At 50.6% G+C, this 23,348-nt stretch overlaps 1 pseudogene; it reads right to left on the minus strand.

The window, feature by feature from the left end:
- Positions 1 to 14,573: 14,573 nt before the first annotated feature.
- LOC134758154 (cell division cycle protein 27 homolog) lies at positions 14,574 to 16,827 on the minus strand (annotated as a pseudogene).
- Positions 16,828 to 23,348: the final 6,521 nt, after the last annotated feature.

Consider the following 23,348-nt stretch of genomic DNA (forward strand, 5'->3'; position numbering starts at 1 on the left):
CGGGACTTTTAAGAGGGAGTCACTGTTGCCGTCAGCCGGTAACACTTCCTCCTGTTTTGCTTTTTGGTTTGGCCTTGCGGTTTTTCTTTTTTTTCTTTCTTTCTTTCTTTTACTTTCTTTCTTCTCTCTCTCCCCTCCCTCCCTCCCTCCCTCCCTCCCTCCCTCTCTCTCTCTCTCTCTCTCTCTCTCTCTCTCTCTCTCTCTCTCTCTCTCCCTCTCCCTCCCTCCCTCCCTCCCCCCACCCTCCCTCCCTCCCTCCCTCCCCCCACCCTCCCTCCCTCCCCCCTCCCCCCGCTCCCTCTCTCTCTCTTTCCTTCCTTGGTGCCTTCTCGGCTCACTGCTGCCGCTGCCTGTGCCTCCACGGTTCAAGCAAACAGCAATTTTTGTATTTCGAGTAAAGACGGGATTTCACCATATTGGCCGGGCCGGTCTCGAACTCCCGACCTAGTGATCCGCCCGCCTCGGCCTCCCAAAGACTGCTGGGAGTACAGGCGTGAGCCACCACGCCCGGCCGATTCCTTCCTTTTTTTCAATCTTATTTTCTGAACGCTGCCGTGTGTGTATGAACATACATTTACACACACACAGTGATAAAACTATGTAAATGATACTTCCATAATACGTTTATATTATGTTACTTTTAATGGATGAATATGTATTAAAAACCCATTTCATTTACATACACGTGTGTATGTATATCCTTCCTCCCTCCCTTCCTTCCATTTATTATTTGTTAATACTTTTCGTGTATTTATGTTCTTTTCTTTTGGGGCTGGCCCGCCTGGTCTTCTCACTCTGGGCTCTGGTGACCTCAGCCTCCCAAATACCTGGGACTACAGGGATCTCTTCAGCCCGGGAGGGAGAGGCTAACGTGGGCTGTGATGGCGCACTTCCACTCCAGCTTACGTGAGGTGGGGTGGGGTGCGGGTGGGGTGGGGTGCAGAGAAAACAATTGATTGCGATCTTAATTGCCTTTTAGCTTCATTCATACCCTCTTATTTGCTTGTTTATTCTCATGGGTTATTCTATGTCATTGTCATGTTCATCGTTTGCTTGCCTGCTTCCTTGCTTGTTTATTTCCTTCCCTCCCTCCCTCCCTCCCTCCCTCCCTCCCTCCCTCCCTCCCTCCCTTACTGGCAGGGTCTTCCTCTGCCTCTGCCGCCCAGGATCACCCCAACCTCAACGCTTTGGACCGACCGAACGGTCGTCCTGCCTCTGATCCCTCCCATCCCCATTACCTGAGACTACAGGCACGCACCACCACACCGGTTGACTTTTAGGTGGTTTCTCATGTTTTCCGTAGGTTGGTAGGTATGTATGTATGTGTGTAGGTAGGTATGTATGTATGTACGTATGTATGTATGTATGTATGTGAGTGAGACGGGTTTCGGGGTTCTATCATGTTGCCCACGCTGGTCTCGAACTCCTCTTCTCACGCAATCCGCCTGCCTGCCTCGGCCGCCCACACTGCTGCTATGACAGGCGTGAGACACTGCACCTGGCTCATTCTATAGTTGCCTGCCTGCCTGCCTGTCTATCGATCGTCTTCTTTTGAGGACGGATGTGCTCTCGCTTTGGTGTCCATGCTCTGGGCACACGTGATCTCTTTTTAAACTTCTATGATGATTATTATTGTAGGTGTCATCTCACATGTCCGAGTGATCGCAAACTTTTAGGCTCCAGAGATCCTCCCGCATCGGCCTCCCGGAGTGCTGTGATGACACGCGTGGGCACGGTACGCTCTGGTCATGTTTGTCATGGGTCGGTTCTTTCCGTGTTTGATACGGGGACTGCGAACAAATAAAATGTGGAGACGCGTCTCACCGATCCGCCTTTTCTTTTTTTTTCTTTTCTCCTTAGACGGAGTTTCACTCTTGTCGCCCAGGGTGGAGGACGATGGCGCGATGTCGGCTCACCGCACCCTCCGCCTCCCAGGTTCGAGTGATTCTCCTGCCTCAGCCTTCACGAGTAGCTGGAATGACAGCAATGAGCCATCGTGCCCGGCTAGGTTTTCTAGTTTTAGTACACATGGGGTTTCTCCATCTTAGTCAGGCTGGTCTTCAACTTCCGACCGTTGGAGAATTTTAACTTTCTTGGTGGTTGTTTTTCTTTTCTTTTCTCTTCTTTTCTTTTCTTTTCTTTCCTTCTCCTTCCCCCCCCCCCCACCCCCCCTTGTCCTCCTCCTCCTCCTCCTCCTCCTCCTCCTCCTCCTCCTCCTCCTCCTCCTCCTCCTGCTCTTTCATTTCTTTCAGCTGGGCTCTCCTACTTGTGTTGCTCTGTTACTCACGCTGGTCTCAAACTCCTGGCCTTGACACTTCTCCCGTCACATCCGCCGTCTGGTTGTTGAAATGAGCATCTCTCGTCAAATGGAAAAGATGAAAGAAATAAACACGAAGACGAAAAGCACGGTGTGAAGGTTTCTCTTGCCGTCTCCCAGGGTGTACCTTGGACCCAGAAACACGTTGGGAGCTTGGCTGAGTGAGTGGGTTTTCGGTGCTGAAACCTCCCGAGGGCCTCCTTCCCTCTCCCCCTTGTCCCCGCTTCTCCCCCAGCCGAGGCTCCCACCGCCGCCCTGGCATTTTCCATAGGAGAGGTATGGGAGAGGACTGACGCGCCTTCCACATCTATATCCTGCCGGACGTCTCTGGCTCGGCGTGCCCCACCGGCTACCTGCCACCTTCCAGGGAGCTCTGAGGCGGATGCGCCCCCCCCTTCCCCGTCAGGTCCCGCTACCCTCCCCCGGCTGGCCGTTGCCGGGCGACCCCAGGGGAACCGCGTGGACGCTGCCTTCGGATCCTACGGCGAAGACTTCCACCGGATGCCCCCGGGTGGGCCGGATGGGATGAGACTGGACCACCCCGGACCGGTGCTGTTCTTGGGAGTGGGTTGACGTACAGGGTGGACTGGCAGCCCCAGCATTGTAAAGGGTGCACGGGTATGGAAATGTCACGTAGGATGCCCTCCTTCCCTTCGGTCTGCCTTCAGCTGCCTCAGGCGTGAAGACAACTTCCCATCGGAACCTCTTTTCTTCCCTTTCTCCAGCACGCAGATGAGACGCATGAGAGGGAGAAACAGCTCAATAGATACTGCTGACCTTCATTTGTGGAATCCTCAGTCATCTACACACAAGACAGGTGACTAGGCAGGGACACAGATCAAACACTATTTCCGGGTCCTCGTGGTGGGGATTGGTCTCTCTCTCTCTCTCTCACACGCACGCACGCACGCACACACACACACACACACACACACACACACAGTTTCCATATCTAGTTCGCAAAGCACACTCACTTCCCCTTTTCACGGTACGCAGGCTGAGTAAAACCCACCCCACCCTCCACCCGTTGGCTGACGAAACCCCTTCTCTACAATGTATGAAAAAGATGATCTGGGCCGGGCACGCTGGCTCACGCCTGTCATTCCGGCACTTTGGGAGGCCGAGGCGGGTGGATCGCTTGGGGCCCGGAGTTCGAGACCGGGCTGGCCGACGTGGCGAAACCCCGTCTCTCTGAAAAATAGAACGATGAGCCGGGCCTGGTGGCGTGGGCTTGGAATCACGACCGCTCGGGAGACTGGGGCGGGCGAGTTGTTCCAACCGGGGAGGCCGAGGTTGCGATGAGCTGAGGTCGTGCCGTGGCAATCCAGCCTGGATGACGGAGCGAGACCCTGTCTCGATAGAATCGTGATGTTTTTAGAAGGTGAGTTGTGCGTGGTGATGGCCGCCTGGAGTCGCAGCTACTCGGGAGGCTGAGATAAGGAGAAGATCACTTGAGGCCCCACAGGTCGAGGCTTCGGTCGTCCGTGACCCACTGTATCCTGGTCAGTCACCGGTCAAGGAGATAGGCCCCCTCCCCGTTTGCTTTTCTTTTCTTCCCTTCTCTTTTCTTCTCTTTTCTTTTTTTCCTTCTTTCCTTCTTTCTTTCTTCTCTTTCTTTCTTTCTTTCTTTCTTTCTTCCTTCCTTCCCCTCTTTCTTTCCTGCCTTACTGCCTTCCTGCGTTTCTTCTTTTCTTCTTTCCTCCCTTCCTCCCTTCCTTCTTTCCTCCCGCCTCAGCCTCCCAAAGTGCTGGGATGACTGGCGTGAGGCACCATGCCTGCTTGGCCTAAAGAGACCGTCTTGGAAAGTGAGACACAGAGAGCGCCTTCCAGTGATCTCATTGACTGATTTAGAGACGGCATCTCGCTCCGTCACCCCAGCAGTGGTGCCACCATAACTCACTCCCTGCAGCGTGGACGCTCCTGGACTCGAGCGATCCTTCCACCTCAGCCTCCAGAGTACAGAACCTGGGACCGCAGGCACGCGCCACTGTGCCCACACTATTTTTAATTATTTTTTCCCCCCCGAGACAGAGTCTCCCTCTCGTGGCCTAGACTGCGGTGCGGTGGCGCCATCTTGGCTCACCGCAACCTCTGCCTCCCGGTTTCAAGCGATTCTCCTGCATCGGCCTCCTGAGTAGCTGGGATGGCGGGCATGCGCCGCCACGTCTGGCTGATTTTGTATTTTTAGTGGAGACGGGGCTTCTCCATGTTGATCGGGCTGGTCTCAAACTCCCGACCTCAGGTGATCCGCCCTCCCCGGCCTCCGGAAGTGCTGGGATGACAGGCGTGGGCCACCGCGCCCGGCCTTCATTTTTAAATGTTTTCCCACAGACGGGGTCTCATCATTTCGTTGCAACCCTCCCGCCCGGCGTCTCAAAGTGCTGGCGTGACGTGCGTGAGCCACTGCGCCTGGACTCCGGGGAATGATTCACGATCGCTGTACTCATCCTTTCTTTCTTTCTTTCTTTCTTTCTTTCTTTCTTTCTTTCTTTCTTTCTTTCTTTCTTATTTATTGATGAATTATTTTATGATTTATTTGTGTACTTATTTTCAGACGGAGTCTCGCTCTGGGCGGGGCGGGGCGAGGCGAGGCGAGGCACAGCGCATCGCTTTGGAAGCCGCGGCAACGCCTTTGAAAGCCCCATTCATATGCACAGAGCCTTATTCCCTTCCTGGAGTTGGAGCTCATGCCTTCCATAGCCTTGGGCTTCTCTCCATCCGGAAGCTTTGACAGGCGCAACCCCACCCAGAGGCTGGCTGCGGCTGAGGATTAGGGGGTGTGTTGGGGCTTGAAAAGTGGGTCCCCTAGTTTTGATACCTCAGCCGACACATCCGCCGACCACCATCGCTTTCTCGCCCTCTGAGATCCCCCGCCTCCACCGCCTTGCAGGCTCACCTCTTACTTTCATTTCTTTCTTCCTTTCTTGCGTTTGAGGAGGGGGTGCGGGAATGAGGGTGTGTGTGGGGAGGGGGTGCGGGGTGGGGACGGAGGAGAGCGTCCTAAGGGTCCATTTAGTGTCATGCCTCTTTCACCGCCACCACCGAAGCTGAAAGCAACGATCCGCTAACTACCGCGTGTTCTCATCTAGAAGTGGGAACTTACAGATGAGAGTCCTTGCATGGGCAGAACGAGGGGGACCAGGGACGCGGAAGCCTGCTTGGCGGAGGAGGGGTGCAAGGAGAGACACCTTCAGGAAAAAAAACAAAACACGAATACTGTCGGACACAGCACTGACTACCCGGGTGATGAAATCATCTGCACACTGAACACCCCCGTCACAAGTTTACCTATGTAACAATCTTGCTCATGTATGCTTGAACCACAAATAAAAGGGGGGGGGGGGGAGAGAGACAGAGACAGAGAGAGAGAGAGAGAGAGGTAAAACGAAACACCACCTCCTTGACCTGAGTCAGGGGGTTTCTGGCCTTTTGGGAGCACGTTCAACAACAATGCAGTATTTGGGCCTGTTCTTTTGTTTTTCTTCTTTTCTTTCTTTTTTTTGGACTGAGTCTCTCTCGCTCTGTCACCCAGGCTGCGGTGCAGTGGCGCTCTCTCGGCTCACTGAAACCTCTGCTTCCCGGGTTCCAGTGATTCTTCTCCGGGTAGCTGGGATTACAGGCGCGCACCATGACGGCCGGCTCGTATTTCTATTTTTAGTAGAGACGGGGTTTCTCCATGTTGGCCATGCTGGTCTCGAACTCCTGACCTCAAATGATCCGCCTTCCTGGGCCTCCCAAGGTGCTGGGACGACAGGCCTGTGCCGCCGGGATTTCAGCCTTTAAAAGCGCGGGCCCTGCCAACTTTCGCTGCGGCCCTTACGCTCAGAATGACGTGTCCTCTCTGCCCTAGGTTGACTCCTTGAGTCCCCTAGGCCATTGCACTGTAGCCTGGGCAGCAAGAGCCAAACTCCGTTCCCCCACCTCCCCACGCAAAAACTAACTAACTAACTAAACTAACTAACTAACTAAAATCTCTACACGTCACCTCTAAGTGTGTGTTCCCGTGAGTGATTTCTAAGAAATGGCACTGTACACTGAACGCAGTGGCTCACGTCTGTCATCCCGAGGTCAGGAGTTCGAGACCAGCCCGGCCAACGTGGTGAAACCCCGTCTCTACTGAAAATACGAAATTCAGTCAGGCGCCGTGGGGCAGGCACCTGTCATCCCAGCTACTCGGGAGGCTGGGGCGGAAGAATTGCTTGAACCTGGCAGGCAGAGGTTGCAGTGACCCAAGATCGCGCCACTGCACTACAGCCTGGGCGACAGAGTGAGACTCAGTCTCCAGATAAATACATACATACATACATACATACATACATACATCATACAAGAAAGACAAAAACAAAAGAAAGAGAAAATGAAAGAAAAGGCACTGTATCGCTACTGGGCTAGGACCTTCTCTCTGTCTGTTTCTCTCTGTCTCTCTCTGTTCGTCTCTGTCTTTCTCTCTGTGTCTCTTTCTCTGTCTGTCTGTCTGTCTGTCTGTCTCTTTCTTTCTCTCTGTCTCTGTCTTTGTCTCTCTCTCTCCCTCTCTGCCTGTCTCACTGTGTCTGTCTTCTGTCTTACTCTCTTTCTCTCCCCGTCTGTCTCTCTCTCTCTCCCTCCCTGTCTGTTTCTCTCTCTCTCTTTATGTCTGTTTCTGTCTCTCTCTGTCTCTTTCTCTGTCTGTCTGCCCCTCTCTTTCTTTTTCTGTGTCTCTCTGTCTGTCTGTCTCTCTCTCTCTCTCTCTCTCTCTCTCTCTCTCTCTCTCTGTGACTATCTTCTGTCTTACTCTCTTTCTCTGCCTGTCTGTCTGTCTCTCTCTGTCTCTCCCTCCCTTTCTGTTTCTCTCTCTCTCCCTCTCTCGCTCTCTCTGTCTTTCTCTCTTTCTGTCTGTTTCTCTGTCTCTCTCTGTCCGTCTCTGTCTTTTTCTATCTGTCTGTCTCTCTCTTTCTTTCTGTCTGTCTCTGTCTCTCTCTCTCTCTCTCTGCTTGTCTCTCTCACTGTGTCTGTCTTCTGTCTTACTCTCCTTCTCTGCCTGTCCATCTGTCTGTCTGTCTGTCTCTCTCTCTCTCTCTCCCTCCCTTTCTGTTTCTCTCTCTCTCGCTCTCTCTCTGCCTGTTTCTCTCTTTCTCTGTCGGTCTCTGTCTGTCTCTTTCTCTCTGTCTCTGTCTCTCTCTCTCTCTCTGCCTGTCTCACTGTGTCTGTCTTCTGTCTTATTCTCTTTCTCTCTCTGTCTGTCTCTCTCTCTCCCTTCCTGTCTGTTTCTCTCTCTCTCTCTTTCTGCCTCTTTCTCTCTGTCTGTCTCTGTCTTTCTCTGTCTGTCTGCCTCTCTCTTTCTTTTTCTGCGTCTCTCTGTCTCTCTCTCTCTGTTCCTATCTTCTGTCTTACTCTGTTTCTCTGCCTGCCTGTCTGTCTGTCTGTCTGTCTCTCTTTCTGTCTTTCTCCCTCCCTTTCTCTTTCTCTCTCTCTGTCTGTCTCTCTTTCTGTCTGTTTCTCTCTGTCTCTCTGTCCATCTCTCTTTCTCTGTCTCCCTCTTTCTCTCTGTCTCTGCCTCTCTCTCGCTCTCTCTCTGTCTCTCTCACTGTGTGTGACTGTCTTCTGTCTTACTCTCCTTCTCTGCCTGTCCGTCTGTCTGTCTGTCTCTCCCTCTCTCTCCCTCCCTTTCTGTTTCTCTCTCTCTCTCTTTCTGTCTGTTTCTCTCTTTCTCTCTCTGTCTGTCTCTCTCTTTCTTTTTCTCTGTCTCTCTCTGCGTCTGTCTCTCTGTCTGTGCCTATCTTCTGTCTTACTCTCTTTCTCTGCCTGTCTGTCTGTCTCTCTCTCTCTGTCTGTCTCCCTCCCTCCCTCCCTCCCTCCCTGTCTGTCTGTTTCTCTCTCTGTCTCTCTCTCTCTGTCCATCTCTGTCTGTCTCTTTCTCTTTCTCTCTCTTTCTTTCTCTCTGTCTCTGTCTCTCTCTCTCTCTCTCTCTGCCTGTCTCTCTCACTGTGTCTGTCTTCTGTCTTACTCTCTTTCTCTGCCTGCCTGTCTTTCTGTCTGTCTGGCTCTCTCCCTCCATGTGTCTCTCTCTCTCTCACTCACTCTCTCTCCGTCTCTCTCTCTTTCTGTCTGTTTCTCTCTGTCTCTGTCTGTCTGTCTGTCTGTCTCTCTCTCTCTGTCTTTCTCCCTCCCTGTCTGTCTCTCTCTCTCTCTCTCTGTCTCTGTCTCTCTCTCTTTCTCTTTCTGTCTGTTTCTCTCTATCTCTCGCCGTCCATCTCTGTCTTTCTATGTCTCTCTCTTTCTCTGTCAGTCCGTCAGACACCCCCGTGCCGGGTAGGGCCCTGCCCCTTCCACGAAAGTGAGAAGCGCGTGCTTCGGTGCTTAGAGAGGCCGAGAGGAATCTAGACAGACGGGCCTTGCTGGGCTTCCCCACTCGGTGTATGATTTCGGGAGGTCGAGGCCGGGTCCCCGCTTGGATGCGAGGGGCATTTTCAGACTTTTCTCTCGGTCACGTCTGGCGTCCGGACTTCTCCTATTTCCCTGATAAGCTCCTCGACTTAAACATAAACGGTTAAGGCCGGACCCAACACGGCGAAACCCCGTCTCTACTAAAACTACAAAGCCGAGTCGGGAGCGGCGGGGCAGGCCCCTGTAATGCCAGCTCCTCGGGAGGCTGAGGCGGGAAAATCGCTTGAACCTGGGAGGCGGAGGCTGCAGGGAGCCGAGATCGCGCCACTGCACTATGGCCCAGGCTGTAGAGTGAGTGAGACTCTGTCTCTAAATAAATAAGCAAATTCATGAATTCATTAATTCTTTTCCCTGCTGACGGACATTCGCAGGCATCGGTTGTCTTCGGGCATCACCTAGCGGCCACTGTTATTGAAAGTCGAGGTGACACGGAGGGAGGTCTCGCCGACTTCACCGAGCCTGGGGCAACGGGTTTCTCTCTCTCCCTTCTGGAGGCCCCTCCCTCTCTCCCTCGTTGCCTAGGGAACCTCCGCCCTGGCGGGGGCCCTATTGTTCTTTGATCGGCGCTTTAGTTTTCTTTGTGTTTTGGCGCCTAGACTCTTCTACTTGGGCTTTGGGAAGGGTCAGTTTAATTTTCAAGTTGCCCCCCGGCTCCCCCCACTACCCACCTCCCTTCACCTTAATTTAGTGAGTCGGTTAGGTGGGTTTCCCCCAAAACCCCCACCCCCCCGCCTCCCAACACCCCGCTTGGAAGCCTTCCAGAGCCACCCCGGTGTGCCTCCGTCTTCTCTGCCCTTCCCCCACCCCTTGCCGGCGATCTCATTCTTGCCAGGCTGACATTTGCATCGGTGGGCGTCAGGCCTCACTCAGGGGCCACCGTTTTGGAAGATGGGGGGCGGCACGGTCCCACTTCCCCAGAGGCAGCTTGGGCCGATGGCATAGCCCTTGACCCGCGTGGGCAAGCGGGCGGGTCTGCAGTTGTGGGGCTTTTCCCCCCGCTTTCCGCCTCAGGCCTCCCTCCCTAGGAAAGCTTCACCCTGGCTGGGTCTCCGTCACCTTTTATCATGATGTTTTAGTTTCTCCGCCCTCCGGCCAGCATAGTTTCACAATGCGAAGGGCGTCACAGCTCTAGTGTGGGCCCTCTTAGTACTTGCCCAAAATAGAAACGCTTTCTGAAAACTAATAACTTTGCTCACTTAAGATTTCCAGGGACGGTGCCTTGGCCCGTGTTTCTTGGCTTGTTTTGTTTTGTTTTGTTTTGTTTTGTTTTGTTTTGTTTTGTTTTGTTTTGTTTTGTTTTGTTTTGTTTTGTTCGTGTTTTTCCTTTCTGGTATGTATTTCTTTTCAAGTGAAGTAGAAATCCCCAGTTTTCAGGAGGACGTCTATTTTCCCCAAGACATGTTAGCTGCTGTTTTTTCCTGTTGTTAACTAGCGCTTTTGTGAATCCCTCAACGTGCAGTGAGAGCCGGTTGATGTTTACTATACTTCATCATGACATCTTATTTTCTAGAAATCCGTAGGCGAATGCTGCTGCTGCTCTTGTTGCTGTTGTTGTTGTCGTTGCTGTTGTCGTTGTCGTTGTTGTTGTTGTTGTTGTTGTTGTTGTTGTTGTTGTTTTCAAAGTATACCCCGGCCACCGTTTATGGGATCAAAAGCACTATAAAATATGTGTGATTATTTCTTGAGCACGCCCTTCCTCCCCCTCTCTCTGTCTGTCTGTCTGTCTCTGTCTCTCTCTTTCTCTGTCTGTCTTCTCTCTCTGTGTGTGTGTCTCTCTCTCTCTGCCTGTCTGTTTCTCTCTCTCTGTCTCTCTCTGCCTGTCTGTTTCTCTCGCTCTGTCTCTCTCTCTCTGCCTGTCTCTCTCACTGTGTCTGTCTTCTGTCTTACTCCCTTTCTCTGCCTGCCTGTCTCTCTCACTCTCTGTCTCTGCGTCTATCTCTCTCTTTCTGTCTGTTTCTCTCTGTCCGTCTCTGTCTCTCTCTGTCTGTCTCTTTGTATTTCTTTCTCTCTGTCTCTGTCTCTCTCACTGTCTGTCTTCTGTCTTAGTCTCTCTCTCTCCCTGTCTGTCTGTTTGTCTCTCTCTCTCTCCCTGTTTCTCTCTCTCTCTCTCTCTCTGTCTTTGTCTTTCTTTCTCTCTGTCTCTGTCTCTCTCACTGTGTCTGTCTTCTGTCTTAGTCTCTCTCTCCCTGTCTGTCTGTTTGTCTCTCTCTCTCTCTCCCTGTCTGTTTCTCTCTCTCTCTGGCTTTGTCTTTCTTTCTCTCTGTCTCTGTCTCTGTCTCTGTCTCTCTCTCTCTCTCTCTCTCTCTCTCTCTCTGTCTGTCTTGTGTCTTACTGTCTTTCTCTGCCTGTCTGTCTGTCTGTCTCTGTCTGTCTCTCTCTCTCTCTCTCCCCCTGTCGGCTGTTTCTCTGTCCCTGTCTGTGTCTCTCTTTCTGTCTGTTTCTCTCTGTCTGTCTTTCTCTCTCTGTCTCTTTCTCTCTGTCTCTCTCTGTCTCTCTCTCTGTGGGTGTGGGTGTGTGTGTGCATGTGTCTGCCTTCTGTCTTACTCTCTTTCTCTGCCTGTCTGTCTGCCTGTCTGTTTGTCTCTCTCTCTCTCTGCCTGTCTCTCTCCCTTCCTGTCTCTGTTTCTCTCTCTTTCTGTTTCTCTCTGTCTCTGTCCATCTCTGTCTTTCTCCGTCTGTCTCTTTATCTGTCTCTCTCTCTTTCTGTCTTTCTCTCTTTGTGTATCGTTGTCTCTCTCTGTCTGTCTCTCTCTGTCTCTGTCTCTGTCTCTCTCTCTCTCTCTCTGTCTCGGTCTCTGGCTCTCGCTCTCTCCCGCCCTCTCTTTTTTTTTGCAAAATAAGCTCAAGTACATCTAATCTGATCCATTACCAAGGCCTGAATTCTTCACTTCTGACATCCCAGATTTGATCTCCCTACAGAATGCTGTACAGAACGGGCGAGTTGATTTCTGGACTTGGATACCTCATAGATACTACATATGAATAAAGATCCAACCCTAAAATCTGGGGTGGCTTCTCCCTCAACTGTCTCGAAAAATCGTACCTCTGTTCCCCTAGGATGCCGGAAGGGTTTTCTCAATGTGCATCTGCCCATGTCCTAAGTGATCTGTGACCGAGCCCTGTCCGTTCTGTCTCAAATATGTATGTGCAAACACTTCTCTCCATTTCCACAACTACCCACGGCCCCTTGTGGAACCACTGGCTCTTTGAAAAAAATCCCAGAAGTGGTTTTGGCTTTCTGGCTAGGAGGCCTAAGCCTGCTGAGAACTTTCCTGCCCAGGATCCTGTGTGAACAAAAGTGCCTCTGCTGGGAGCTGGGATCCTTGGGACCATGCTTGCTAGCGCTGGATGAGTCTCTGGAAGGATGCACGGGACTCCGCAAAGCTGACCTGTCCCACCGAGGTCAAATGGATACCTCTGCATTGGCCCGAGGCCTCCAAAGTACATCACCGTCACCAACCGTCACCGTCAGCATCCTTGTGAGCCTGCCCAAGGCCCCGCCTCCGGGGAGACTCTCGGGAGCCCGGCCTTCGTCGGCTAAAGAAGTCCAAAGGGATGGTGACTTCCACCCACAAGGTCCCCACTGAACGGCGAAGATGTGGAGCGTAGGTCAGAGAGGGGACCAGGAGGGGAGACGTCCTGACAGGCGATGAGTTCCCTAGGCTCTGGCCACCCCACCCACGTCCCACGTCCCACGTCCCACGTCCCGGGCACCCGCGGGACACCGCCGCTTTATCCCCTCCTCTGTCCGCAGCCGGCCCCACCCCACCACGCAACCCACGCACACACGCTGGAGGTTCCAAAAGCACACGGTGTGAATGAATAGAGCCTGACGGAGCGAGAGCCCATTTCACGAGGTGGGAGGGGTGGGGGTGGGGTGGGGTGGGGTTTGTGGGGTCTGTGGAGAGCCCGATTCTCCCTCTTGGGTGGCTACAGGCTAGAAATGAATATCGCTTCTTGGGCGGAGGGGCTTCTTTAGGCCATCACCGCTTGCGGGACTGCCTCTCAAACCCTCCCTTGAGGCCACAAAATAGATTCCACCCCACCCGTCGACGTTTCCCCCCGGGTGCTGGATGTATCCTGTCAAGAGACCTGAGCCTGACACCGTCGAATTAAACACCTTTACCGGCTTTGTGTGTTTGTTTGTTTCTGAGATGGAGTCTTGCTCTGTCCCCCCAGCCTGGAGTGCAGTGGCGTGATCTCAGCTCACTGGAACCTCTGCCTCCTGGGTTCAAGTGATTCTCCTGTCTCAGCGCCACCATGGCCGCCTCATTTTTTTTTTTTTTTTTTTTTTTTTTTAGTAGACACGGGGTTTCACCCTCTTTCATTGGTTTTCACTGGAGATTCCAGATTCGAGCCACACCTCATTCTGTGCCACAGAGAGACTTCTTTTTTTTTTTTTTCTTTTTTTAAGCGCAACGCAACATGTCTGCCTTATTTGAGTGGCTTCATATATCATTATAATTGTGTTGTAGATGAAGAAAAGGTATTAAACACTGTGCTAATGATAGTGAAAGTGAAGACAAAAGAAAGGCTATCTATTTTGTAGTTAGAGTAAAGTTGCTCAGTATTTAGAGCTGCCTAAATACGTCAGCATTTAAACTCTTCCTAGTAAAGGCTGGCCAATCTGAATAATCCTCCTTTAAACACGATTTTTGATAGGGTTAAGATTTTTTTAAGAATGCGACTCCTGCAAAATAGCTGAACAGACAATACACATTTAAAAAAATAACAACACAAGGATCAACCAGACTTGGGAAAAAATCGAAAACGACACACGTCTTATGAAGAACTGAGTTCTTAAAATATGACGGAGAACATAGCTATCGGAAGAGAAGGCAGTATTGGCAAGTTGATTGTGACGTTGGTCAGCAGTAGCTGGCGCTGTCTTTTTGGCCATCTTTCGGGCAATGTAACTACTACAGCAAAATGAGATATGATCCATTAAACAACATATTCACAAATCAAAAAATGTTTCAGTAATATAATGCTTCAGATTTAGAAGCAAATCAAATGATAGAACTCCGCTGCTGTAGTAAGTCAGATCACCGTATCTGACAAAATAACTACCACAGGGTTATGACTTCAGAATTATACTTTCTCTTGATATTTATTTATGTATGTATTTATTTTTTTAATTTATTTCTCTTGAGACGGCGTCTCGCTCTGTCGCCCAGGCTGGGGTGCAATGGTGTGATCTCGGCTCACTGCAACCGCCACCTCTCTGGGTTCAAGCGATTCTCCTGCCTCAGCCTCCCGAGTAGCTGGGACTACAGGTGCCCGCCACCACGCCCAGCTAATCTTTATACTTTTAATAGAGACGGGGTTTCACCGTGTTGGCCCGGATGGTCTCGATCTCTTGACCTCGTGACCCGCCCGCCTCGGCCTCCCAAAGTGCTGGGATGACAGGCGTGAGCCACTGCGCCCGGCCTTCTCTTGACGTTTAAAACTATGAAGTCAGTCCAGAAAAATGCAATAAATGTCAACGGTGAGTATGGTGTTGAGGCAGAAGTAGGACCACGCATGTTCATATCGTATTCCGTTGATCACAATATGACCTAGGGAGTAATTTCCTATGTGCCTACTTATACACGAGTACAAAAGGGTAAAACGGAGAGACTGCTAAATTAAAGGGTACGTGAAGTTCTTAATAGTCACTCCGTAAACTGGAACGCTGTCAAAAAGCGGCAGCTAGTGAATTGTTTCCATCTATTTTTCTATTATCCAATAAGTGAACTATGCTATTCCTTTCCAATCTCCCAAGCACTTCTTGTCCCCATCACCACTTCGGTGCTCGAAGAAAACACAACTAAAGAAACACACACACAAACCAAAGACAGCTACAGTGTCTGCAAAAAAGCTTGCTAGAAGACTGAAACTGTTGAGTATAAGGATCTGGTATTCTACGATCATGAGTTCATTTCAGAGTTTGTTAAAGACATACGTTTCATAAGGAAACATCTTAGTTAGAAGTTATTCAGCAGTATGTACCATCCCTAAGTATTTTTAACCAAATTCGTGACAATAAAGAGCTATCTAACCAGAAAAATTAGCGAGTACCGGCACCATCCATAAGGCTTTGTCTTTACACTTCATTACCACTTACCATGCCTTACAATGTCTAGGATTGACTCTGATAGCATTTTTAAAACCAGCTAATGCTTTGTCCAATTCTTCAGTGAAGACAAGCTCACGCCCTAATGCACTATAGGCATAAGCATCATTTGGATCCACTTCGAGAGTTCTCTGGAAGAATTGAATCGCAATATCGTGTTCCCGTTGCAGACCGAAACAGTTCCCTGCAGCACACCAGGCCTCTGGCTGGCGAATTTTTATCCATGTCTGTGAAGTCTTTGGACAGAATTGAAAGAGCAACACCTTCCGGAGGATGCCAAAGTGTGGTAGAGTAGATCTCCACGCCTTCGACTCTGTAATTCTCAATCCTTCTAACCTCTGAGAATGTTCTTTCAGCTTGCATGGACTCTGAGAGTTTAAAATAGGCCCTTCCAATTTCGCACAGTACCCAACCGGTATTGCAGTGGTGAGAAGCTAGATGGCTCAAGATATTGAGAGCTTCTTTGCCGTGGTAAGAACACAAAGCTAAATAACCTTTCTCCCTTTCACGAAGAAGGCTCATCGAGCCTTCCGCTGCTGCTTTTTGTAGATTAAAAGCCTGAATCTGAGGCGCGATTGCGACTATTTTCCCTTCTGAAATGACGGAAGAGTCCAATTTTGTCACTTCCAGGCTATCACTTATGTTCGGTGGAGTTATTCCTCCTTTCTTAGTTTTACTTTTTGTTTTTCTGTTTGGGATTTTAGGTGGAAACTTCATTTTTAATTTTCTCCTATTCTCCTCGGTTGTGGAGCTGTCACTAGTCAAGAGTCGTGAATTTCTTCGAGGCGGTGCGTTCGGGGGAGATGCCATAGTGGGGCTCAATACCTGAGGTGTTGCCCTTGTCGGCGGACCAGAACTTTGTGTTTTTGCAAGAATTGGAGTTACCTTTGGGCTCTTTCCCCTCTGCGAGAAGACAGACTGTGTTCCGGTTTGGCCGATTCTGGCAACGGACTTTTTTGAAGGGGCTCCGGTGGATGGCACGTCAATGACAGAAGGTGTCTAATACCAGTGCAGTTTTGTCAATAGGATCCGTCTCCGGGACTTGGGGTTTCTGATGGCAGAATGTCAACACTTGGGGTTAATGGACTAACAGCTGCTGGTCCTCCTAATAAAACTGCGACCAGTTTTTGGTTTATGTCGAACCTGTTTAGATCATATGGAAGTTCCTGTTCCCAGTGGGACAGTATCAGGTGAAAGGACAGCTGAATCGATAGAGGACACTGGGGAGTCTGTATTCAAGGAGTACTTTGAATTGGAAGATTCTAAATTCAATCCGTTTAATTCAACGGTGTCCTGGGCTGTTTCCGTAAGAACGGTCTCAGGCTGTCTGTGACGTGAACTAGGACGAGGCCCAAGTGTTGTGGCGCAACACTTGGACAGGCAGTTGCTAAAGCTCTCTAGAGATGTGAATCAAAATGTTTGGTCAGGATCCGGCTTTTCCCCCCTATTTCACACCATGATTCAAAGGGACACCAGAGGAAAGGATTTCAACGAAGGCTCTTTTGGTCACATTCTGATCCTTTGGCAAGCCGATCTGTCTTGCAATATACATGTCCCAACAATGGAAGGGGAAAGCGAGCTGAATCACCAAACTCAGGAACAATAATATCATCATGGCTTTTCTGCTTATGAAACACTCCACCCGATAAGATTTGTTCCCCTTCTGCAAGCTTGCTGAGATCAACACAACATTTCGCAAGCAGGTATTTGCAGTGCGGTGTAGTACAACTGTGTCCTTTCAAGAGTCTATATGTTTTATAGGCCTTTCCTGAGCGGTAAGAACAGGTCGCCAGTAAAAACAAGGCTTCTTCTGAGTGTACTTCTGCATAAAGGCGTTCTGCGAGGAAAACCGCATCTCGGTAGGCATAGTGGTTTAGTGCTTGCCATATAGCAGCCTGGACGGGTCCCTGCAGCACCGCCATCCTCGAGGCTCAGGCCCACTTTCTGCAGTGCCTCAGGCACCACCCCCCCCCCCCCCCCGCCCCGTAGCGGCTCCGGCCCGGCCAGCCCCGGCTCATTTAAAGTCACCAGCGACCGTTACCGACCGTTACCGGGGGATGGTGGGGGAGTCCGAGCCAGAATGACTTCTTTATCCTGCTGACTCGGGAAAGCCCGGCCCCTTGTGATCCATTGCAAACCGAGAGTCACCTCGTGTTTAGAACACGGATCCACTCCCAAGTTCAGTGGGGGGGGGGGGGGGGGGGATGTGAGGGATGTGGCATGGAGGACGAAGGACTCTCTTCCTTCTGATTCGGTCTGCACAGTGGGGCCTAGGGCTGGAGCTCTCTCCGTGCGGACCGCTGACTCCCTCTACCTTGGGTTCCATCGGCCCCACCCTGGAACGCGGGTCTTGGCAGATTCTGGCCCTTCCTGGCCCTTCAGTCGCTGTCAGAAACCCCATCTCGTGCTCGGATGCCCCGAGTGACTGTGGCTCGCACCTCTCCGGAAACATTGGAAATCTCTCCTCTACGCGCGGCCACCTGAAACCACAGGAGCTCGGGACACACGTGCTTTCGGGAGAGAATGCTGAGAGTCTCTTGCCGACTCTCTCTTGACTTGAGTTCTTCGTGGGTGCGTGGTTAAGACGTAGTGAGACCAGATGTATTAACTCAGGCCGGGTGCTGGTGGCTCACGCCTGTAACCCCAACACTTTGGGAGGCCGAGGCCGTAGGGTCCCTCGAGGAATCGCCTAACCCTGGGGAGGTTGAGGCTGCAGTGAGTGAGCCATAATTGTGTCACTGCGCTCCAGTCTGGGCGAAAGACAGAATGAGGCCCTGCCACAGGCAGGCAGGCAGGCAGGCAGGCAGGCAGGCAGGCAGGCAGAAAGACAACAGCTGTATTATGTTCTTCTCAGGGTAGGAAGCAAAAATAACAGAATACAGCACTTAATTTTTTTTTTTCCCTTCGGACGGAGTTTCACTCTTGGTGCCCACGCTGGAGTGCAGTGGCACCATCTCGGCTCACCGCAACCTCCACCTCCCGCGTTCAAACGATTCTCCTGCCTCAGCCTCCTGAGTAGCTGGGATTACAGGCACGGGCCACCACACCCGGCTGATTTTGTATTGTTAGTAGAGACGGCATTTCTCCATGTCGGTCAGGCTGGTCTCGAACTGGCGACCCCAGTGGATCTGCCCGCCTCGGCCTCCCAAAGTGCTGGGATGACAGGCGTGAGCCATCGTGACCGGCCGGCTACATTTATTTTTTTTCTTAATTATTTTACCTTTTTTTAGTTTTCAATTTTAATCTATTTATTTATTTACATGTATTTCTTTCCTTATTTACTTATTTATTTATTTTCGAGACAGACTCTCGCTCTGTTGCCCAGGCTGGAGTGCAGCGGCGCGATCTCGGCTCACTGCAAGCTCTGCCTCCCGGGTTCATGCCATTCTCCTGCCTCAGCCTCCCGAGTAGCTGGGACTACAGGCGCCCGCCACCGTGCCTGGCTAACTTTTTGTATTTTGAGTAGAGACGGGGTTTCACTGTGGTAGCCAGGATGGTCCCGATCTCCCGATCCCGTGATCCGTCCACCTCGGCCTCCCAAAGTGCTGGGATGACAGGCGTGAGCCACCGCCCCCGGCCTATTTATCTATTTATTAACTTGGAGTCCAGGTTATGAAACCAGTTAGTTTGTGTAATTTTTTTTTTTTTTTTGAGACGAGGCTTCACCGTGTTGCCAAGGCTTGGACCGAGGGATCCACCGGCCCTCGGCCTCCCAAAAGTGCGGGGATGACAGGCGCGAGCCTACCGCGCCCGGACCCCCCCTTCCCCCCCTCCCCCGCTTGTCTTCCCGACAGACAGTTTCACGGCAGAGCGTTTGGCTGGCGTGTTTAAATTCATTCTAAATAGAAATTTGGGATGTCAGCTTCTGGCCTCATGGACTCTGAGCTGAGGAGTCCCCTGGTCTGTCTATCACAGGACCGTACACGTAAGGAGGAGAAAAATCGTAACGTTCAAAGTCAGTAATTTTGTGATACAGAAATACACGGATTCACCCAAAACACAGAAACCAGTCTTTTAGAAATGGCCTTAGTCCTGGTGTCCGTGACAGTGATTCTTTTCGGTTCGGACCTTGACTGAGAGAATTCCCAGTCGGTCTCTCGTCTCTGGACGGAAGTTCCAGATGATCCGATGGGTGGGGGACTTAGGCTGCCTCCCCCCAGGAGCCCTGGTCGATTAGTTGTGGGGATCGCCTTGGAGGGCGCGGTGACCCACTGTGCTGTGGGAACCTCCATCCTTCCCCCCACCCCCTCCCCAGGGGATCCCAATTCATTCCAGGCTGACACTCTCACTGGCAGACGTCGGGCATCACCTAGCGGTCACTGTTACTCTGAAGACGGAGGCCTCACAGAGGAAGGGAGCACCAGGCCGCCTGCGCACAGCCTGGGGCAACTGTGTCTTCTCTACCGCCCCCGCCCCCACCTCCAAGTTCCTCCCTCCCTTGTTGCCTAGGAAATCGCCACTTTGACGACTGGGTCTGATTGACCTTTGATCAGGCAAGAACGAACAAACAAATAAATAAATAAAATAACACCAAAGTAACTAACTAAATAAGATAAGTCAATACAATCCATTACAATACAATACAATACGATACAACACGATACGATAGGATACAGTAAATACAATACAATACAATACAATACAATACAATACAATACAATACAATACAATACAATACAATACAATACAATACAATACACAACACAATAGGCCAGGCGCGGTGGCTCATGCCTGTCATCCCATCACTTTGGGATGCCGAGGTGGACGCATCACCTGAAGTCGGGAGTTGGAGACAAGCCCGACCAACATGGAGAAATCCCGTCTCAATTGAAAATACAAAATTAGCCGGGCGTGGTGGCACATGCCTCTAATCCCAGCTGCTAGGAAGGCTGAGGCAGGAGAATCGCTTGAACCTGGGAAGCGGAGGTGGCGGTGAGCCGAGATTGCGCCATCGCACTCCAGTCTGAGCAACAAGAGCGAAACTCCGTCTCAAAGAAATAAACTAAGATAAATAAATAAATACATAAATACATAAATTAAAATAAATAAATAAATAAATAAAATAAAATAAATAAATGGGCCCTGCGCGGTGGCTCAAGCCTGTCATCCCCTCACTTTGGGAGGCCAAGGCCGGTGGATCAAGAGGCGGTCAGACCAACAGGGCCAGTATGGTGAAACCCCGTCTCTACTCACAACACACCAAATTAGCCGGGTGCCGTGCTGTGCTGTGCTGTACTGTCTGTAATCCCAGCTACTCGGGAGGCCGAGCTGAGGCAGGAGAATCGCTTGAACCTGGGAGGCGGAGGGTGCAGTGAGCCGAGATCGCGCCACTGCACCCCAGCCTGGGCGACAGAGCGAGACTCCGTCTCAAAAAAATGAAAATGAAAACAAAAATGAAATGCAACAAAATAATTAAAAAGTGAGTTTCCGGGAAAAAAGAAAAAAGGAAAAAAAAAAAAAAAAGAAGAAAACAACCCCACCGTGACGTACACGTACGCCTCTCGCCTTTCCAGGCATCAGACACGTTAGGAATCATGCGTGATTTCTTTTTTTAACTTAATTTTATTTTATCATGATGATTTATGTTTCGAGACGGAGTCTCGGAGGCCCGCCCTCCCTCCGTCCCATTCCCTGGTTGCCCAGACCACCTCAGGAGACAGACCCTGGCTGGGCCAGATTGTTCTTCTCCTTGGTCAATGGTTTCCTTGTCTTTCTTCGTGTCTTTAACCCGCGTGGACGCTTCCGCTCGGGTTTTACAGATGGCAGCTCCACTTTAGGCCTTGTTGTTGTTGGGGACTTTCCTGATTCTCCCCAGATGTAGTGAAAGCAGGTAGATTTGCCTTGCCTGGACTTGCCTGGCCTTGCCTTTTCTTTCTTTCTTTATTACTTTCTCTTTTTTTTCTTCTTCTTCCTTTTTTTTTTTTTTTTTTTGAGACAGAGTTTCACTCCTGTTGCCCAGGCTAGAGGGCAATGGCGCGATCTCGGCCCACCGCACCCTCTGCCTCCCAGGTTCAAGCGATTCTCCTGGCTCAGCCTCCTGATTAGCTGGGATTATAGGCATGGGCCACCGTGCCTGGCTGATGTTTGTACTTTTAGTAGAGACGGTGTTTTTCCATGTTGGTCAGGCTGGTCTCCAACTCCGAACCTCAGGTGATCCGCCAGCCTTGGCCTCCCAAAGTGCTGGGATGACAGGCGTGAGCCGCCGCGCCCAGCCTCTCTCTCTCTCTCGCTTGCTTGCTTGCTTGCTTGCTTGCTTGCTTGCTTGCTTGCTTGCTTGCTTGCTTGCTTTCGTGTTTTCTTGCTTTCTTGTTTTCTTGCTTTCTTGCTTGCTTGCTTGCTTTCGTGCTTTCTTGCTTTCCTGTTTTCTTTCTTTCTTTCTTTCTTTCTTTCTTTCTTTCTTTTGTTTCTTTCTTGCTTGCTTTCTTGCTTGCTTGCTTGCTTGCTTGCTTTCGTGCTTTCCTGTTTTCTTGCTTTCTTTCTTTCTTTTGTTTCTTTCTTGCTTGCTTTCTTGCTTCCTTGTTTTCTTGCTTGCTTGCTTTTGTGCTTTCTTCTTTTCTTGCTTTCTTTCTTTCTTTGGTTTCTTTCTTACTTGCTTGCTTGCTTGCTTTCGTGCTTTCTTGTTTTCTTGCTTTCTTTCTTTCTTTTGTTTCTTGCTTGCTTGCTTTCGTGCTTTCTTGCTTGCTTTCTGTCTTTTGTTTCTTTCTTGCTTGCTTTCTTGCTTCCTTGTTTTCTTGCTTTCTTGCTTGCTTGCTTTCGTGCTTTCTTTCTTGCTTTCTTTTCTTTCTTGCTTGCTTTCTTTTCTTTTTCTTTCTTTCTTTCTTGCTTTCTTTTCATTCATTCATTCTTTCTTTCTTCTTTCTTTCTTTCTTTCTTTCTTTCTTTCTCTGTTTCTTTCTGTTTCGTCCTTTTGAGACAGAGTTTCACTCTTGTTTCCACGGCTAGAGTGCCATGGCGCGATCTTGGCTCACCGCACCTTCCGCCTCCCGGGTTCGAGCGCTTCTCCCGCCTCAGCCTCCTGATTAGCGGGGATTACAGGGAGGCACCCCCACGCCTGGCTTGGCTGATGTTTGTATTTTTAGTAGGCACGCCGTGTCTCTCCATGTGGGTCAGGCTGGTCTCCAACTCCCGACCTCATGTGATGCGCCCACCTCGGCCTCTCAAAGTGCTGGGATGACAGGCGTGGGTCACCGTGCCCAGCCTGTTGACTCGTTTCGTTTTTTTGTTTCTTTCGTTTCCATGTGTTCGCTTATATTTATCGACGTAAACGTTTGTATACATTTATATGTAAACGAAAATGTGTATCTTTACGTTGAATACGCTTGTGTATAGTAAATACGCATCGACTATGTAGAAACATACCTCTGTGTGATAGATGCAGGTGTTTATTTCGCATAAATGAATACACGTCGCTCTAGAAAGAAGCGATCGCCGACAAATACGTGTATGCTTACGTATGAAAAGTGTTGTATTTATGTTTCTAAATGAACGAGTGTACGTATTTGTCTCTGTTTTCTTTCTTCCTCTCTTTTATGTTTTTCTTCCTTCCTTTCTACCTTTCTCTCCTTCTTTAGGCGTTTCTTCCTCTCTTCCTTTCCTTCTTTCTCTCTTTCTGTTCTTTTTTCTTTCGTGCTTTATTTCTCTTTCGTTCCCTGTCTTTCCTTCTTTTTTCTTTCCTCTCTGTTTCTTTTTCCCTTTTTTCCTTCGTTTCTTTCCTCATTCTTTCTCTCTTTTTCATGTGTCTTTCCTTTCCGTCTGTCTTTTAAAAATGGACTGTTTCAAAAGTTTTCTTTGCGTATCTACGTTTTTTAAACGGTCTCTCTTTTCTCCATTTTCTTCCTCCCTCCCTGCTCCCTTCCCTCCCTCCTTCCCTTTCGCCGTCTGTCTCTTTGCCCCATTCCCCCCGTCCCTCCCTCTTTCTCTCCCTCTGTCTGTCTCTGTGTGGATTCTGGAAGAGCCTACGCATTCTGCCTCTCCGTGTGTCTGCAGCGACCGGCGACCGAGTCCTTGTGTGTTCTTTCTCCCTCCCTCCCTCCCTCCCTCCCTCCCTCCCTGCTTCCGAGATGCATCTCCAAACACCCACACGCCGTGGGTTGTCTTCTGACTCTGTCGCGTTCGAGGCAGAGACCCGTTTTGGGTACCGTTTGTGTGGGGTTGGGGTAGAGGGGCTGCGTTTTTGGCCTCGGGAAGAGCTTCTCGACTCACGGTTTCGCTTTTGCGGTCCCCGGGCCGCCCTGCCATCCGGATCTGTCTCGCTGACGTTCGCGGCGGTCGTCGGGCTCCATCTGGCGGCCGCTTTTAGATCGTGCTCTCGGCTTCCGGAGCTGCGGTGGCAGCTGCCGAGGGAGGGGACCGTCCCCGCTGTGAGCTAGGCAGAGCTCCGGAAAGCCCGCGGTCGTCAGCCCGGCTGGCCCGGTGGCGCCAGAGCTGTGGCGCGTCGCTTGTGAGTCAGAGCTCTGGCGTGCAGGTTTATGTGGGGGAGAGGCTGTCGCTGCG

This window comes from Gorilla gorilla, chromosome 23 (assembly GCF_029281585.2).
Source record: "Gorilla gorilla gorilla isolate KB3781 chromosome 23, NHGRI_mGorGor1-v2.1_pri, whole genome shotgun sequence".
In the NCBI taxonomy this organism is placed as follows: domain Eukaryota; kingdom Metazoa; phylum Chordata; class Mammalia; order Primates; family Hominidae; genus Gorilla; species Gorilla gorilla.